At 37.1% G+C, this 19,545-nt stretch overlaps 1 long non-coding RNA gene across 1 annotated transcript in view; it reads left to right on the top strand.

The window, feature by feature from the left end:
* The window catches only part of LOC137226455 (uncharacterized), an 854,565-nt gene that overhangs the window by 634,831 nt on the left and 200,189 nt on the right, over nt 1–19,545 (top strand). The gene's annotated exons all lie outside the window — the stretch shown is intronic.

The raw sequence follows: 19,545 nt of genomic DNA, 5'->3' as shown, positions 1-19,545 counted from the left end.
TTTTTTACTAGCAATGGTGCTTTAGAATTGAGGGACTAATAAGAATAAATATTTCTGTTTCGCCAAGAAAAGAGAGAGAAAAATAAATAAATACCAAAACAAAAAACAAAACAAAATAAAGACTACCTGTCCCCTGAGAGGAGGAAGAACTCATGTGAGTTAAGATCACAACGCACTCATAAGGAGCCCAAATGCCAGTCACCAGCTAGTCTATGGATAAAGTGAAGATATTTCTCTGCTGCTTGTCATTTTTGGTTATGGATCTTTTCTCTTTCTTCTCTTCTATGTGTCTGTAGATGGGCCTGGGGCAATCTCCTGTTTGTGAAAGTCTCCCCAACAACTCTCCCCTCTGCCACCTCTTGGGAGGTCTACCATGGAGATGACAAGGTGTACACATCTTTTGGTCCTCAGCGTGTCAGCCTGCGCAGGCTGTTTCAAAAATTTGAATCGGTTGCTAATGTTTAATGTTCAGAAGACTTCATATAGAATTCAGGATGCCTGACTGCTCTGGTAATCCTGGGTCTGCGTTTCCCCCATGGCAACTTTTGGCTGGAGCTGAGTAGCAGCTGCTCCCTTTAAAGGAGGCAAGAGCACAAGAATTCTCTAGTCTCTCTGCTCCCCATTGTCTTGTTAACAATGAGGCTGGGCATTTAATATCAGGTTAGCCTTGATGTTTTCCTTGGACTCCCAGCCTGTTTTACTTAATCATTTTTTTCTGCCTGGCCCCTTTAGATATTTTAATTTGTAGCCTCTGGCTAGTAGAATCAAGTTTTAGTCAAAGCATCAAAGTTAGATAGGGTATTCTTGGACATATTTTGCATGTCCTAGAAGGCCAAGATCCAGGTATCAGTTTAGAGGAAAGAAATCTAGGAGGCTGCTTACCTTGCCTCAACCTTGGACAAAAAGAATCCTGAAGGGCCACATGTGGTCTAACGTGTCAAATGCAAGGGGTGGAATTAAGACCTAGCTAGTGTGCATTTGACAAAAGAATTGCACATGTATTATCTGATTTGTTATAGCCTTTAGTGGCATGTAACAAAAACACACATAATCCAAAATGGTCTAACCAAAAAGAGGTTCTGTTGGTTCCATAACTGAAAAGTATAGGAGTGAGTCTGGCTTTAGGTGTAGCTAGACCGGAGCCTCAGATGACACCATGGCCATGAGACTTCTGTCTGCATCTTTTGGTTCTGCTTCCCCTGGCTCCCCTCTCAGATAGCCACCTTGTATCACCGTCACAAAATGGCTGCCAGCATTGCCAGAGCTACATCCTTACAGGCCCATATCTAACAGGAGACATCTTTGTCCTCGCATTCCAGGAAACGCCTAAATACTTCACATCAATTCTGATGGGGACAGATTGGTCCCAGTCTCTGTAGCCAGGGGAATGTCAGTCAGGCACCAGGGACAGGTCAGGTGCTCCACCAGAGAAGCAAAAGTGGAATGGGGGGCAGGTATAATCCCCCAAATGGAAATCCATCTATGGTTACCAGGAGAAAAATGAATGAATGATGGATAGCATCAGTAGCTGATTTCAACTATGTCTGGGCCACTTGTTAAAAAGCAAATTCCCACTGCTCAGATATTCTGATTCATGAGGCCCAGAAAGCTTCTTCTTTAATAAGATCCCGAGGGATTCTGATGCAAGAAGTTATTAATTCAAACTTTGAGAAACACTTTGAGACTGCAGTGTCTTATTAAAACTAAAAATAAATTCATAATTACATGCCAGGAACCGTATTAAGTATTTTACAGCCATTATTTCAGATAATCCTTAAACAACTCTATGAAGTAGGACCATTATTATCTTCATTTTTGGATGAGGAAGTGAAGCTTAAGAAGTTTAATAATTTTCCTAATGATGCCTAGATAATAATAAGTGACAGAGCCAGGATTCAAACCCACAGCTACCTGACTGTAAAGTTAATGTTGTTACTACTTTGTTATAATATCTATATCCCTTTAGATATCTGTGCTTGCCATAGATTGAAGGATGATTCATGAGTCACAGTGTCTGATCTTGCCATTCTTTGACGTGGAGAACAACTTACTGATATTCACCAGAGTGAGTCACTGAGTTAGACAAAGTTATATCAAACATCAATGTGTTGCTCCTACACTGCAGTATACTATATGTGGCCTTAGGAAAGTTACATCCACTTTCTGAACCTCAGTTTCCCTTTCTGTAAAGGATTATTAATATCACTTCATAAGGTTGACATAGGAATTAGATGAATAAGTAAAAGTGCCAAAACCATACCTATCCTCAATAAATACAGGCTATTTTTTTTTCCATCTGTGGGTTTAATCACAAATGACCAGATGATGATTTCTTTTCCTGTCACTTTGTTGTGGCTGCTGATTCATTGAGAAGTTTCACTGTAGGCTCCTCATTACCCTTAGCATAGGCGCCAACCAATTCTGGCCAATTTGTAATCTTCAGATGTTTGTGATGCCCATGGCAGCTGGTATGTCAGTTTGAGAGAGGTGCTCAGGGATTGGAAAGAGAGGAAGGAACAAATAATTATTAAGTGCCTATTATATAGCAGGCATATTTCAGAAAATAGTTTGTTAAGTTTTTGTATTATTGTTGAGGTATAACTGACATATAACATTATGTTAATTTCAGGTGGGCAATATACTGATTTGATATTTGTATATTTTTCAAAATGATCACCACAATAAGACTCATTAATGTCTGTCACCATAAATAGTTAAAAATTTTTTTCTTGTGATGAGAACTTTTAAGATCTACTCTCTTAGCAACTTTCAAATATGCAATACAGTACTATTAACTATAGTCACCATGCTGTACCTTACATCCCCAGGACTCATTTATCTTATAACTGGAAGTTTGTACCATTTGACCACCTTCACCCATTTTACCCACCCCCATCCCCCACCTCTGGCAACCACCAATTTTTTTCTGTGTCTATGAACTTGGTTTTTGTTTTTGTTTTAGAATCCATATATAAGTGATACCATGTGATACCACAATAGTATTTGTCTTTCTCTATATGATTTATTTCACTTAGCATAATGCCCTTAGGGTCCATATCTGCTGTAGCAAATGGCAAGATTTTCTTCTTTTTTATGGTTAAATAGTATTCACACACACACACACACACACTCACACACACACACACACACACACACACACACACACACACATTGTTTTTATCCATTTATCCACTGATGGACACTTAGGTTGTTTCCATATCTTGGCTATTGTAATTAATGCTGCAATGAACATGGGACCACATAAATCTTTTCCAGTTAGTGTTTTCATGTTTTTCAGACAAATACCCAGAGATGGAATTGCTGGATCATATGGTAGTCAATTTTTAATGTTTTGAGGAACCCTCCATACTGTTTTCCATAGTGGCTGCACCAATTAACATTCCCACTAACGGTGCCCAAATGTTCCCTTTTCTCCACATCCTCGCCAACACTTGTCATCTCTTGTCTTTTTGATAATAGCCATTCTGACAGGTATGAGGTGATATCTCATTGTGGTTTTGATTTGCACTTCCTTGATGATTAGTGATGTTGAGTACCTTTTCAGTACCTGTTGGCCATTTGAATATCTTCTTTGAAAAAATTCTATTCAGATCCTCTGCCCATTTCTTAGGGGATTGTTTGCTTTCTGCTACTGAGTTATGTGAATTCTTTATATATTTTGGATATTAACCCCTCATCAGATATATGATTTGCAGATATCTTCCTCAGATACATGATTTGCAAATATTTTTTGCAGCTATTTCTGTAGGTTACCTTCTCACTGTGTTGAGGTTTCCTTTGCTGTGCAGAAGCTGTTTAGTTTCATGTAATCCCACTTGTTTATTTTTGCTTTTGGTGTCAAATCAAAAAAATCATTACCAATACCAATATCAATGAGTTTACCACCTATGTTTTCTCTTAGGAGTTTTATGGTTTCAGGTGTTATTTTAACTCTTTAATCCATTTTGAGTTAATTTTTGTGTATGCTGTAAGATAGTGGTTCAGTTTCATTCTTTTGCATATGGATATCCAGTTTTCCCAACACTGTTTATTGAACAGACTGTCCCTTCCCCCATTGTATATTCTTGGCTCCTTTGTCATAAATTGACCATATATGTGTGAGGTTTTTTCCCTGGGTTTTCTATTCTTTTCCATTCATCTATGTCTGTTTTTATGCCAATACCATGCTGTTTTAATTACTATAGCTTTGTACCATAGTTTGAAATAAGGGAGCATGATGCTTCCAGCATTGTTCTTCTTTCTCAAGATTGCTTTGGCTATCTGAGGTATTTTGTGGTTCCATACAAATTTTAGGATTGTTTGTTCTGTTTCTGTGAAAAGTACCTTTGTAATTTTGATAGGGATTGCACTGAATCTGTAGATTGCTTTGGGTAGTATGGACATTTTAACAATATTCTTCTCATCTGCGAGCATGAAATATCTTTCCATTTATTTGTGTTTTCTTCAGTTTCTTTCATCAGTGTCTTATAGTTTTCAGTGTATAGGTCTTTTACCTCCTTGATTAAATTTATTCCTAGGTATTTTATGCCTTTGTTATACAGTTGTAAATAGGATTATTTTCTTAATTTCTCTTTCTGATAGTTCATTTTTAGTGTACAGAAATGCAACAGATTTTTGTATATTGGCTTTGTATACTGCAACTTTACTGATTTCATTGATTAGTTCTAATAGTTTTTTGGTGGCATCTTTAGGGTTTTGTATATATAATATCATGTCACCTGCAAATAGTGACAGTCTTCTTCCTTTCTGTTTTGGACTCCTTTTATTTATTTTTCTTGCCTGATTACTGTGTCCTGGACTTCCAATACTATGTTGAATAAAAGTGGTGAGAGTGGGCATTCTTGTCTTGTTCCTGATCTTATAACCATTGAGTATGATGTTAGCTGTGAGCTTGTTATATATGGCCTTTATTATGTTGAGGTATGTTCCCTCCATACCCACTTTGTTGAGAGTTTTTATCATAAATAGATATTGAATTTTGTCAAATGCCTTTTCTGCATCTATTGAGATGATCATATGATTTTTGTCCTTTATCACATTAGTGTGGTAAGTATATCACATTGATTGATTTGCAGATGTTGAACTACCTTGCTAAGTTTTAACAACAATGCTACATTATGTAGATGAGGACTCTGAAGCTTGGAGAAGTTATTTGCCCAGGGTCACTCCCCCAGGCAAGTAGGGGAGCCAGAATTTGAACCCACACCTCATCCTAGTGACTCCACAACCTGTGGGCTTTTCTGCATGTGTTACTTCCCTGTGAAAGTGAAGCCCTCATCATGGATGTAAACTATTAATCTGGTGCTAACTCTACTTGAGTAGACTTTATTAGTAAAAACTTCAGTTTTCTTGGCATATTAATGCTCAAAAGCAGAATGGAAAGGAATCATCAAATGTGAAGAAGGAACACTGACAGTTTTACTGATGAGTTTTACAGTACTGGAGACGTATTGATTATGACAATAATAAACATACCATCTTTTAAATACAGTCTTAGCTTACCTTTTTTTAGTCTATGGTAGAAATTAGAAGTTGAAACTAGTCAAATGCTAATGTAAATATGTTCTCTAATAAAGAAAACACCATGGTTTTGCATACATATCAAGTTTTTCTCTTTTCTTTTCCCTGAGAAGAAAAAATCTTTTGAAATCCTCAGTTGAGTTAGAGGAGGTTCTTATTAGGTAAATGTAATAAATTTATGATGAAGATAGGACTTTGTAAAGTTGCCTTTCTTATTTGTTTTGCATTCAATTCCTTTAGTAGAATGGCATAAAAATTCAACTGAATAGGAAAAAAATTCACTGCAGTTCCAGAACTTGATCAATTATCTAACAATATTATGAAACTGAATATATTATCTAATGCAATCCATTTTATCTTTCCAAGTCAGTTATCATTATTCTTTCTGAGACTCAAGAAGAGCATTCTTTGGGTTTTTCTAAAACTTCCTAAAGTTCAGATACTCTATTCCTTCTCTCCATTGGCCATCAATACTCTGAAAATGACAATAATTCTCTTTCCAACCTATAGAAGCCACTGTCACCAAGTACTTGAAAGCAACATTAACTCTTTTTCAAATAATGGATTTCAAATATTGATTCAAAAAATGTTTCCATTATTTTAAAATGTTGAGTAGCTAGGTGTAATTTGCACATTCTCAAAATGACTAAAACTTAGTTCCAAGATTTTAGCAAAGGTATTATAGGATGGTACAAACAACGTGAATGCTATGCTCTTTCTTCACAGCTCAATCTCAGATTTTGAGGAGTATGTAGCCAACATAAAACGTACATATATACATTTTCCGAATTCCTCTAAAAGGCAAGATTACTAGCCTACAGAAGCCTAGTCATTAATATCCAGTGTGCAAATGCTAGAAGCTGGAAGGAGAGAGAAGAGGACAAGTGATTCCTTCTTAGGCACAAACCTACCTTTATATAAAGTTGTTGTTTAGGCAGAGATTTCTTTTGACATTGCTAGTTCTTTTTTTCTCATTGCCTCAACCACATCCTAGTTCTCCTCTGTCCAGACACCTAGAGACTCTATGCCCACATTCTGCCTCACATGGGATCCTGCCAGGACTTGTCTTGGACCCCAATAATTTGGGGCTCAGGTAGTCACACACTCCAAAATCATAATCTTCATTCTTCTAATAAAACTGACCTGTGGCATAATGTCCCTTTAATCTTCCTAAAAATATATATGCACCTTAAGTCCAAACCAAACTCTAATGTATTGGTTCTTAAATGTTACTATGTTTAAGAATCATTTGGAGAAATTGTCCAAAATCAGATTCCCAGGATTCCCCCACAGACACTGTGAGTCAGTAGGTCTGAAGGAGAGTCCAAGAGTTCACCTTTTCAACACAGACCACAGATACTCATGATGTAGTAGTTCAGTAGAGTAAACTTTGAGAAAAACGCTTTTTATCAATGACAGTAGAAGGAAAATAAAATAAAATAAGACATTCAGATAGAATAGACACAGAAGTCTTCTCACATGCCCTTTCCACCTCACCCCTGTTCTCCTTCTTCTGAAGATTTGGCACCAAAGCTTCCTAGCCAAGGACTCTGCCCCGTGAATTTTAACTGTCCTTGCTTTAACCAAATTGTTCTTTAAGTCTCTTTGAAATCAGATGGAGGACCCCCTTACTCCACTTACGCATACTCTACTCTTGAGGGCTACTGTATCTGGCAGTGAAAGAAGGTATTCTAGTGTTTCGAAAAAAACAATTGAAAAGGAGTGAAAGACCTTGTTTAGTGAATTGTGTCTGAGAGGTATCCAGGTATTGTTCATGCCTTTGTAACAGTTTTTGAAAGCTATAATCTGCCTTAATCAATATTTTCCCCAGTCTACCTGGATAGAATGGTTTCCCCCCAAATTCCTGTCTGCATAGAACCTCAGAATGAGACTTTATTTGGAAGTAAGGTACTTACAGATTTAATTAGTTAAAATGAGGTCACAGGTCTTACCATATCAGAGTGGGCTCCAATCCAATGACTAATGTCCTTATAAGAAGAGAAAATCGAAGCATAGAGATGAGATGCACACACAAAGGGAGAAAGCCATGTGATGATGGAAGTAGGTATATCGTGATGCATCTACAGGACAAGGGATACTAAGAATTGCTGGCCTCCTTTGAAGCTAGGAAGAGACATGAGGTGGATCCTCCCTTGTAGTCTCTACCATTAGGAACTAACCATGTTGACTCCTTGACTTTGGACTTCTGGCTTCTAGAACTGTGAAAGAATAAATTTCTGTTGTTTTAAGCTACCTAGTTTGTGGTAACTTGTTACAGTAGCCCTAGAAAAATAGTATACTACCTTTCCAATCTTACTTCCCTTTACTCCCTTATCCTTACTGTCTCCTCAGGAAGCAGCCTCCACATTTTGCCTTCCTCTGTTCACCCTCTTGGAAGTGCCTTCCCCTTTCTTTCAGCCAGTTCACATCCAAGTCATCCCTCAAGGTCCAGTTTAAATAGGACTTTTTCTATAAAACCGCCTCGTCACTCAGCTCAAAGTCAGATTTTTCAGGTATTTTCTCTGAATATCTATAGTAAGCACTATTTGAACAAACTATTAATTATGTAAACATGTTTTAGCATTATGACACTCTTTGTTGACTTGAACTATGAGTTAAATCATAATATGGTTATTTAAATGTTATGCCTTTATAATATTATCTCCTCAATTAGTTTATAAATTGTGCAGTAGAGATTAACCTTGCCAAATAGAGGTTTGGCCTTTGCCCCTGGCTCCTAGGAGGTAACCTCTAAACCTTTGGAATATCCTGCTTGATTAAAGTGTTTTTGTTTACCTGGGACCTTGGGCTAAACCTGATAATCTATGCTAATAGTGTGATGTATGGTGAAGGGCCTAGGGCCACATGGTTTCAGCTCAACCTCTGGAGGGACTGGAGACTAAGTTCAGCTACATGGGTGATGACCAGACCTCAGTAAAAACTACAGACACCAAGGCTCACGTGAGCTTCCCTGGTTGGCAGTATTCCACATGTATTTTTACGTGCTGTTGCTCGGAGAAATAGGTACGTGACTCTATGGGGGAAGACAACTAGACGTCCCACCGCCTTGGTGTCTCCTGGGCTCAGCCCTACGCACCTCTTCCCTCTGCTGATTTTAATCTATATCGTTTGGTTTTATTGCAGTAATAAACTGTAATCATGAGTTTAACTGCTACCTGAGTTCAGTGAATTCTGCTAGTAAATTATCCAACTTGATAGTGGTCTTGGGCACCCTGAACTTCCCACTAGTGTGAGAAGTAAGGATAGTCTTGGGGACTCTGGATATGCTAATAAAGGGATAGGACTGGACTGTGTCATATTTATACACATACATAACCATAGCACCTAACAGAGTTTAGTACACATCATTGAATTATTTAATTCTAGTAGCAATTTATTGTTTAATCTCTTCCTTAAACTTCACTTCTATAGCACATCATATAAAAATAACTACTTAAACACAGGGCAGTGAAGAGTGAAAAGGAAAAATGATTTGAGTAAATGTGCTAAGTAAAGGGAAATCTACGTGATAATAACTGTGACCATTTACTGAGAATATATTAAGCACTAAGTATGGTGCTACTCCTTCACCTGCAAAACCTCTTAATTCTCATAGCAACCACTGGAAATTTTATTGTTACTTTTGCATCCTTGGCAGATGAGAAAACAGATACAAAACTTTTAACAGATATGTGTAACGAATCCATTAATGATTAACTTTTAAACAATCCTTGAATCCCTTATCTTTTTCTAGCCACCAACCTATTTTTCTATGCTGCCTCACAGCTAACTTCACAGAAGAATTTCTCCAAGTTGACTACATCCCTCATCTCCACCTCCTCGCTTCTCACACGTTCCTTTGCCCACTCTAACTTACTTAACTACACCTTTCTGTCAAAATGGTTCTTGTCAAGGTCTCCAACTGTCTTCATGTTGCCAAATCCAGCAACAGTGCTTCCGTTTTCATTATACTCCATCTCACAGTGTATCATGTCCTCCTTCTTTAGATAGTTTTTTCTCTTCTGATTTTTTTATGCTACTTGCTGATCCTAATTAGTCTCTTTTGATGATATCTGTTGCTTTACCTAAACTTACTTTTTTTTAAAAATTTTTATTTATTTATTTTTGGCTGTGTCGGGTCTTCGTTTTCTGGGCAAGGGCTGTCTCTAGTTGCGACAAGTGGGGGCCTCTCTGCATCGTGGTGCGCGGGCCTCTCACTATCGCGGCCTCTCTTGTTGCGAAGCACAAGCTCCAGATGCGCAGGCTCAGTAGTTGTGGCTCACGGGCCTAGTTGCTCTGCAGCATGTGGGATCTTCCCAGACCGGGGCTCGAACCCGTGTCCCCTGCATTGGCAGGAGGATTCTCAACCACTGCACCACCAGTGAAGCCCTAAACTTACTTTTAAATGTCGGAATGACCCAGGGCTCCCTTTGGGGCCCTATTCCGTGTATACTGTCTCCTTAAATGATTTCATTCCCTTGATTTGCAAGCATCTATATGATGATGATGCCCAAATCTAGAATACCAACCCTGACATCGCCGTGGTGCTCCAGGCTCAGAAATGTATGTTTCATGTTTATCATCTGGTCAACACCATCATGTAGAGGAGATTTTTGGTATGGAAAAGGCAAAAATTTACTCTCCTGGTGCTTCTGCTTAGTATGGTATCAAAGGAAACTTTGCTTTTCTTACTCTAATCATCACCCAGGATATTCATGTTCAACTAGAGGGGATAAGAAAATTGTGAATGAACACAACTGTTTTTTAATAATTCATGTATAGCGCATCTAAGTACATGCATAATATACTGGGATTTTATGCAACATTTCATAAATTTTGAATATTTACATTCAATTCAATTTTCTGCAAATCTGTGTGACAGCTAAATCAAGTCATCTGTTTTGATCTCAGTATTAGAATAAAACCCAAACCGCTTTAATAGTCTTCAGTGTTATCAAGTATAGCCTCTGCTCCCCACTCCCCCATCCCGTATTCTGGCCACACTGCCCTTTCTAGTCACTGAATGTTGTTTCCTACTCAGGACACCGGTACTTGCTTTTCCTTCTGACTGGTGTACACTTTTTTCCCCTGATCTTGCACAGCTGACTCCTCTAGCTTCAGGTCTCAACTCAAATATCATCCCCTAGCCCAACTGAAGTAGGAGCCCCCAGTTAACTCTGTGTCATGTGACTTTGCTTACTTCCTTACAGAACTTATCACAATCTATACTATTTTTAGTTGTCCGCCCATGTCCCACTCTCTTCCACCACTGTTAGAATGTGAGCTTGAAAAGAATGGGTTTCTTGTCTGTCTTACTACTGTACCTCAGCACCTATAATAGCATCTGGCCCACAGCTGGCCCTCATAATTAATTTGTTCAATTAATTTGTTTTACTAAGCACCTGTGCCAGGATTTGAACTTGAGTTGAACTTGGCTCCAGAACTCAAGCCCTTAAATACTCTGCTTTACTAACATTTCAACTAAAGCAAGTGACAGTAGATAGTTAAAGATGATGAGGTTTGGCATCAGTCAGGGAAGACTTCTTGGAGAAGTGAATGATTTGTATACAGGCAGAAGTTTAAAAGAAAACATTCCAGACCAGGTGTACACACAGAACTAGAAAGAAGCTAGATTTATGAAGTGGAGGACAAGGAAAGCTTACTTATAATTATAATGGAATTGATATTGAACAGACACAACATAACCCTTTGGTGGGAAAGTTTAATTCAATCCTAGTTTTACCCAGTTTCCATGCCAAATTTAAGTTCTTTGGAGGGCTGATGAATGCACTTACACGTAGACCCAAAACCCCAGTAATTCGGACTCTTACTCTTTATTCATGTTTGCTTTAAGCTGTGCCGTAATATTCAGCATGGCGGATACCTGGTGGAAAGAGCAGTAGGAATTAGGTGCAAGAGTAGGGGCAAGGATTGAAGAAACAAAATGTTTTCATTTTACAAATAAATTGATTTAAGCATTCTCCAAAATGTTGTACCCTATATATTTTCATCTTGTTTCCAAGAATATGCCACTTTCATTTTGAAGTCTAGTAAGAAAGCCTAATTAATATGTAGGAAAGAGTATTACTCACCTCACTCAAATGCTTAGGAAAATATACTTAGCTATACAACCCATGATTCACAAAGGAAGCTGAGGGCCAACTGCAAACTATAACTCCCACTCAGAGATAATGAAGCATGAAATGGCACTTTAGAATTACAATTACATTGAGGGAAAGTGCCTTTCCAAACTCAAGAAAAAAAAAGAAAGTATTGAAATGTTAAACAAAACTACATAGAGTATACTCTTACAGGTTATTAGCCAATAAATAGTATGTTGTTTGCAGGGGTTATTTTCCTTCCAGTTTATGTGAGTCTTTGCTTTTCCTAAAGGTTGTAATATTTCTTAATAATTTCTTATGAGGACAATTTATTAATATATGTGATTTAAAATTATTTTCAGAAAGAAATATACCTGAGCCTAGAGTTTCATTGTATCAGGTAGCTATTGTGGTCAAATTCTAAATGTATGTTCCTTTAAGTTAACCCTCATAAAACATTTCAGACATCTCTGCTTCTTGAATTGTTATGTGTTTTTTATGTTTTCGTTTGAATTTATTGTCTATCCTATCAATAACCTGAAAACTTCAGCTGTTCCTTAACTTTTTCCAAATATTAAGAAATTTGCTCATGATCCAGTAAGTAAACAATTCATTTATACAAAGCCCAAAGGAACTATTCATAGCCCTCCGATATTAAGTGTTAGTCAAGAAAGAAAGAATAGAAGTATCTTATACAAATATTTTATTTAACTCCTAAGTATATCATATTAAGCCTACAAACTAATTTTATTCTTATTCTTTTTGATTTTGCTATTATAATTATATAAAAATTACATATATCCATTCATGAATTTTGCTGATTTAAAAAAAAAGCATGAGAATAATGCATTGTGTATAATAGGATATAAAAAAATTAATAGTGATTTTATTTTTCTCCCTAAATAACAGGAAATGTTTCCAATTATTTTTTAGAGCAGGACATTTGGTACAGATAATGTTGCTATAGCAACTTTAGAACAGGCTTAATTTGGGCCACAGTGAGTGCACCCACTTGTTTTAAATTCATCATTCAGTCTAATCTAGCATTTACATGAAGAGCTGCGTTTACAAATACTGTATCAGGAGTGCCTGTGTGGCAAGTTGTTTAGGGATACTATGCCTCAAATTTCCACTTGCAGTCATGGCATTTATTAAGAGCTTATATCACAGTACCAAGAGCTCTAATGTTTATTAAGGAAAAATAAAACATGACTCCAATTTAACTTGAGATTAAAAGCTTTAAGATCTTATTTAGCCTTAACAGATCTCTGAAAATATTTTGACACTAAAATACACTTTACGGGGCTTCCCTGGTGACTCAGTGGTTGAGAGTCCGCCTGCCGATGCAGGGGACGCGGGTTTGTGCCCCGGTCCAGGAAGATCCCACATGCCGCGGAGCGGCTGGGCCCGTGAGCCACGGGCTCTGAGCCTGCGCGTCCGGAGCCTGTGCTCCGCAAGGGGAGAGGCCACAACAGTGAGAGGCCCGCGTACCAGAAAAAAAAATAAAAATAAATAAAATAAAATAAAATACACTTTACTTTCTAGTGTTAAGCCTTACAAAATCTTAGAAAAGATTTTATTGTGTTTGCCTGGAGAAAGATATTTTAGGTTATTCTGCATTAGCTTATTTCTACTATAACAATACCATGTACCTGTAAGAATTTTCACAGGGTTTACACACATTTAGGATCAAGCTGGTTTCAGATGAGAATACAGTGGCTTCCCAATTCTAGGAAAGCATGCTAAATGCACTGGTCTTTAGGTTTCAATCTCATGAAAGCTAAAATCTTTTACAATTCTACGATTCATTCTTTGTTACAAATGAGGTATGGCCTTTGAGGCAACAGATATCTTCACACCCTTTACCTCTGCCTAGAATTTATTTCCTGTGCCATTATGTTAGGATTCAACTCAAACGTTAGGTCATCTACCAGACCTTCCCTGATTTGTACCACAGAACTGCCCTCTTCTCCAGAACATTGGGTCTAGACTGGGCTCTGCTATTTCACATGCATATTTGCATATTTCTCACTACTAGGCAGAGAATTCCACAAGGAACACTTGCTTAAGTTTAGTGTCTTCTTTCCCCCAAACCAAAACAAATTCAACAAACATTTGTTTTAATGAATCAACACATAACTATTGACCACCAACCACGAACCATAATAATAAGTGTTCTGGACTTACTAATTTTAATTTGGGCCACTATATCCTGAAATGACACCTGAGAATATAAGGCAGAAAATGTCTTTTGTAAAATAACTAAAACCAACAATAAGAACAGTAAGCTATATGAGAGTCTAGAAGACAGTCAACTAGGAGATCAGAGAAGGTTTTAAAGAAACAGGAGGATTGAACTAAATCATAAGTATAACTGGGAATTGGGGAATTAGCCAGAGAGTGTGGAAGGTTTTTTTCAGAGAAGAGCAAAAGCCAAAAGAAGTGGAAACAGGATAATTGATTCAGGGAGAGTAAATACTCAAATGTTGCTGTGTCTAACGCCAGATGAAGGAGAGGGATTCCTTACACTTCGGAAGAGTGTTTAAAACAATCTTCCTTTAAAAAAAAAAATGACTGTGGAAATTATATAGAAAGGTTTTGAATTATGCACTACTAAGTCCCAATGTCCAGACCTAGAAATGGTTTTGATATTTATTGTTAACTGTTACTTTCCCCTCAGAACATTTTTAGAATAACAATAAATAAATAAAAGAGTCGTGACAAAGTGAAATATGAAATACCAAATTCTTTCTCAAATTAACTGTTTCCCAATAAGATTGTATTTAATAGATATTTCACTCAAGACAGAAATGCCATGAAACAGTGTAATTTAGGAAAAGGTACATTTAGTTGATATCTCATCTGTCCTAAGATATTAGTTCCATACTTTTAGTTTCAATTTTTTAGTCTCTTCATTGACATGAGAGAAATAACTAAAACAGAAATAAAAAAATAGCTGTTTATATAAAAAAGAATTGAGCTAATGATGGAGAAGAGATCTAAAGATCATCCTCATGGTTCAAGACATATAACAAAGGGAGGCTCTTAAACTTTGCATTATATAACTGTTATATCCAAGAAAATAAATTTTCTAGAATAAAAGAATGGGCTATTGACAACTGTTATCTAAAGTAGTCATTATATATGTTCAAAAGTAGTAGAAAACAGGTAAAACTTAAATCATTAAAAGGAAAAAATGTGGAAGGTTGTAAATCTAATTTAATGAGAGGTCAAGATGTAACTTTGCATAAAAGACATTCTGAAGAGAAACATTAAATAAACGTATGTGAGAGTCAACTATTACAGCAAATGAAGATTGGATTTAGAAAACAGTAAGGAATACGGGTATAGATGTGACATACGAAACAAATATAAAACCCTAATGTTTAACCTTTAAATCGGTGATCTGGGAGGCTGAAACATACTATGACAGGTATGAAAAGCAGAAATAAAATAGCATAAAAAGCCATGTAGCAAACTAACAAAATATGATTCAGGATCAAAAATTGCTAGTCTGTTGCTAGCAATAAGAAAAATAAAAGGTAAGGACTTGGTTTTGACAACATGATATTAAACCAATTATGAGAAGTAAAGGCAATATAAAATGGAATGGATAATTCTATACTTTTGCCTCCTAAGAGCACTGAGGATTAATGAGATGACAACACAGTTCCATCTGATACAAAAGGAAGGTGATGGAGCTTCAGTGGAAAAGTTCCTTTATTAATGGGGAAATATGTTTTGTTTGAACATTGAAAATTATAAGCTTGGAATTTCCCTTACTGGAGTCCCAGAAAAATAGTCTTGCTGCTATTTTAGGAGCTTACACTTCTATTTCAAAAAATAATCCCAGGTCAGGATTCTCTCTAACCTACCCTATATGAGGCAAATAAGAAGTAATCGTCCTTTTTTTTTTTTTTAGTTCTACAGAGAATGGAAGATAGTTTCTCATCTTTCTGTACATTATTCATTGCTTCACATCTCTATACAAATAAATATAATAAAACTAGAATGTGTGATATATAAAAAATATAATAATTGTATAACATATATTAATCACTTACCATGTTCCAGGCACTATGCTAAACATGTTCAATGTTAACATATTAAGCCTGTTCATTACAGTAATTCATGTGACTCTGTGTGATTGTGTTTTTTATCAATTCATTGCCTCTCGACTCCAAATCTACCCTTCATTCCCTGTTCTGAAAAAATAGAGCTGAACCCTTTAAATATTTTTCCTTTGCAAAGTGGCACAAGGTTAAGCATCATCCGTAAAGGGTGCTGGGGGGCACTGAGGGAAGAAGGGCTGTTTCTCTTCCTGCGTCTGGTGTGCTCCCCTTGCCATGCTCCTGCAGTGAGCATACTTTCTCCTGGCTCCTGCCGCATGCAGCAGCTCGCAGAACCAGTGGCCAGAATCTTCCCGCAAGGCCCCCTAAGTCGTCTTCACAGCCAAGCGCCATGGTAGAAGCATCTCCCTAGAGATTACTTCCCGTGGTATCTTCTCAGGCCACTTTGCGGCCAGCACATTCCATTGTTCTGCCCTGGGTGCTGTATCTCAGCCTTCAGGTAGTAACTGCTCCTTAGGAACTGCTATTGCTGCATTCTGTGGAGTTCTCTTTACTTCTTGCTAGCCCTCAGGTAATCAGTCCTCTGTTACCTCCAACCCCCTGTTAAGGCTAATAATTCTTATTCAAATAATTATGAGGTTTCTGTCTCCTCCCTGGAATCTCACTGACAAAGTGCCTTCATGAGGTAGCAATTAGTAAGCCCATTTTATTGATAGAAAACAGGCTGAGAGAATAACTTTTCCAATATCATATAGCTAATATGTGGAAGAACTGGGATTGAATCTTGTTTTCTCTAACTTTGCAGCTCGAGTACTTAGCCATTTATGACCAAGTATAATTAAAAATAGCTCCCCCTTTTATTCTCAGAAGTGTCCCAGTTTGTTTGATAAATTACATGGCTACCCTAATTATATTAGACTATTTCTCATTTTGCTTAAACAAGCAATTCTCAAGCCTTTACTTCATGACACAAATGAGAATGAAAGTCACATGCGTGTCACATTCTCTGTCCGGTTCCTTTAACCCCTTTCTCTCACACTCAAGAAAGCATATGCCAGACAAATTTGAGAATGTTAATGTGGAGATAACCTTGAATCAACTGTAATTTACTATAAAGGCAAGTCTTCCACATATTTTGGTATTTTGTCTACTATCAGTAATTAATTACTTATGATACCTTACAGCTGATTGAGATGCAATTGTCTCAAAACGATGGTTATTCTTACCCATTCACTAAGGAAACATCCTCATATGTAAGCTAAAGCTTTTCAGTTGCTTTATGTAATATACAATTTATTGTGTGCAATATAATATATGAATTGTTATTATCCAATGTATGCTTTATTAAAGTACAAAGTATATAGCTTTATTAGCATACTTTATAAAGAGTTGATTATTCCAAGGGTGCCAAGTTATATCTCAAGCAGGACAATTGCTTTGATACTTTATCACTATCCTGAATGTTAACTTTTTACGTGTAAATAGCTCAGAGTAGGGACTCTAGATAGCAAACACACACACAAAACTGTGCATCTCACCAAGAACACCCTACAATAAATTAATAGAAATGTGACAGGACCTTTTCCATCTTCAGATAAACTGCTAACATTTTTTCCCAACAAGTCAGAAATGAAGATTCTTTATCTAAGAATTTCCAAAGCTTTCCTAGGTTTATAAAGTACAGTTTTTTTCTAGACTTACATCTGATGACAAGGAATTGAACACCACTGAAGTTGTAGTTCCCCTCCGCAAAGTTTAGAAACCAGAAGATTCAGAAGAGGGATTGAATGTATGGTAATTTGGGAATGAGACAGTGGCACGTAGGATGCTCAATAAATAAATAACAAATCAGTGTGTTAAGTGGATAGATGAATACTGTTTCCTCATACGAGTATCATGTGCACTTACCCACCCAATATGCTTACCTCCATATTGTGTAGCCTAAGCATCTGAAATGTGCAAGGCATTGACAATTTCAGACTCCCATTTGGAGTTAGGGTAAGTACTTGGGAATCCAGCCTCGTCATCTTAAGGATTGTGTGGCCCCTGTGTTTGAGTGGGGATACAAGGCTAACATTGCGCCTTACTTTCACCAAGAGTCTATCCTCAGACAGCAGCTATGACCCATCATTCTTGAGGCTTTGCCTGCAGGTTTCTCAACAGGGCTTTGGCTTATGTGAGCCACTGCATCTGCTTGCTGCATACTAGTGAGATCTGTCTCCCTTAAGGTATTTAATATCTATCACAGAGGCACCAGATGCCTGACAGCAAAAGAATACTAATGAATGCTGCAGAAGCAGGTTCGGGAAAGATTACGGAAATTGTTTACAGAAGGCTTAAAATGGATGTTAAACTAACTGCTCGCCTGGGTTTCTTTCCATTGCTTCTAGAAATCAGGTGTTGTTTATGTGGTTATTTAGTATCATTTGGCGATTTGGGTTCTCTCCAGATATTATAGATATTCCTTATTCTTTCCTAGAATCACAAAACAACTGGTTGATAAGACTGACTACTGCTTGAATGCTTAGCAGTATATCTAGTTCTCGAGCTCCAGTTCTCAGCTGGAATATTCATTTGAAAAATTCTTTGCGTGTTTCGCCTTAGTGAATGTTTGTGCTGATTATAATGTGAGAGTTTACTTGTATGGTTATACAATCTCATTTTCGCAATATGTGTTTTTGAACACAAGGCCATGATATACTCATAATAAAAATAAATAGGCATGCAGTGACAAAACATTATATGTACCTTTTAGAGACGTTTCTTGCTGGTGAAGTGTTTATTCATAAAGATCTTTGCATATTTAGAGCCATTATTTCTGCAAATTACAATCAACAGTTTTAAAAGAGAAAATTGGAAATCCATCTTATAGACTATATAGAGAATAATAAGTTTAACAGCATAACAAGAGCTACTGAACTTACCCCAAGGCAGTTAGGAGGTATTAAAATAAAATTTTAGCTAGATTTGATATTTTGAAAAAAGCCATTTGCCTTTTATTCCTCTGTAAATTAATGGATTCTTTCTTGATTATAGAAGAAATAAATCTAGGGAAACCCGCTGTATGTGCTTCTCTTCTCCCACACTTTTACTGAGGTGACAAGAGAGTCGCTTCCAGCCCACTTTTGATCCCTCAGTCTGGCCCTTGGGTGGTACCAGGTTTTGTTGGTTCGATATTTCAACGTCAAAGCCATGCCTGGATGCGCCAAGCCTTTCAGCCGGTAGCAAGGCACAAGGAAAGGACGAAGGAAAATTTTTGGAATGTATGATATCAGCAGCACGGGTGTGGGTTTGGGGGCTCTGAGGTGTGAATACTTAAGCTGTTCAAGGGGCTGAGAAAAGCAACAGACAATTGTTAAGTAATGAAAACTTTCAGTAATTACCAGTCCCACTGTCTTGACTATAACAGACAGAATATTCTGCATCCCGTTATATATCCTGTGATTCATCCCATCCCCCATGAGACAGAGATTAATGCTGCAATACCAAAGAAGGAAAATGTGATTACACCAGATTTTATTGTAATACCATTATCGATTTGTTGCCATAATAATGTAGGATGCACATTGCTTTACTTCAGTAAGTTTTTATTTTTCTACATCTTCCTCTAGAGATTTGAGAGCCTATATGTCTATAAACTTGCAACCTTGAGTCTGCAGTTGGAAAAGCCTGTCTATTGTTCTAAAGTTACCTTTATTCTGACTATACAGGTAGGCGTAAACTATCATAGTAAAAAAGTGTTGATCCTTAGTACTGTAAATTTGCCCTAAATAGTCCCAATTTATACTTGTATCCAAGGTGTAGTTATTAATACAATTCCTTTTCACTCTTAA

The sequence above is a fragment of the Pseudorca crassidens genome, chromosome 6, assembly GCF_039906515.1.
Source record: "Pseudorca crassidens isolate mPseCra1 chromosome 6, mPseCra1.hap1, whole genome shotgun sequence".
NCBI lineage: Eukaryota > Metazoa > Chordata > Mammalia > Artiodactyla > Delphinidae > Pseudorca > Pseudorca crassidens.
The sequence above is the reverse complement of the archived record's forward strand: the minus strand, read 5'-3'. Positions and strand labels throughout refer to the sequence as shown.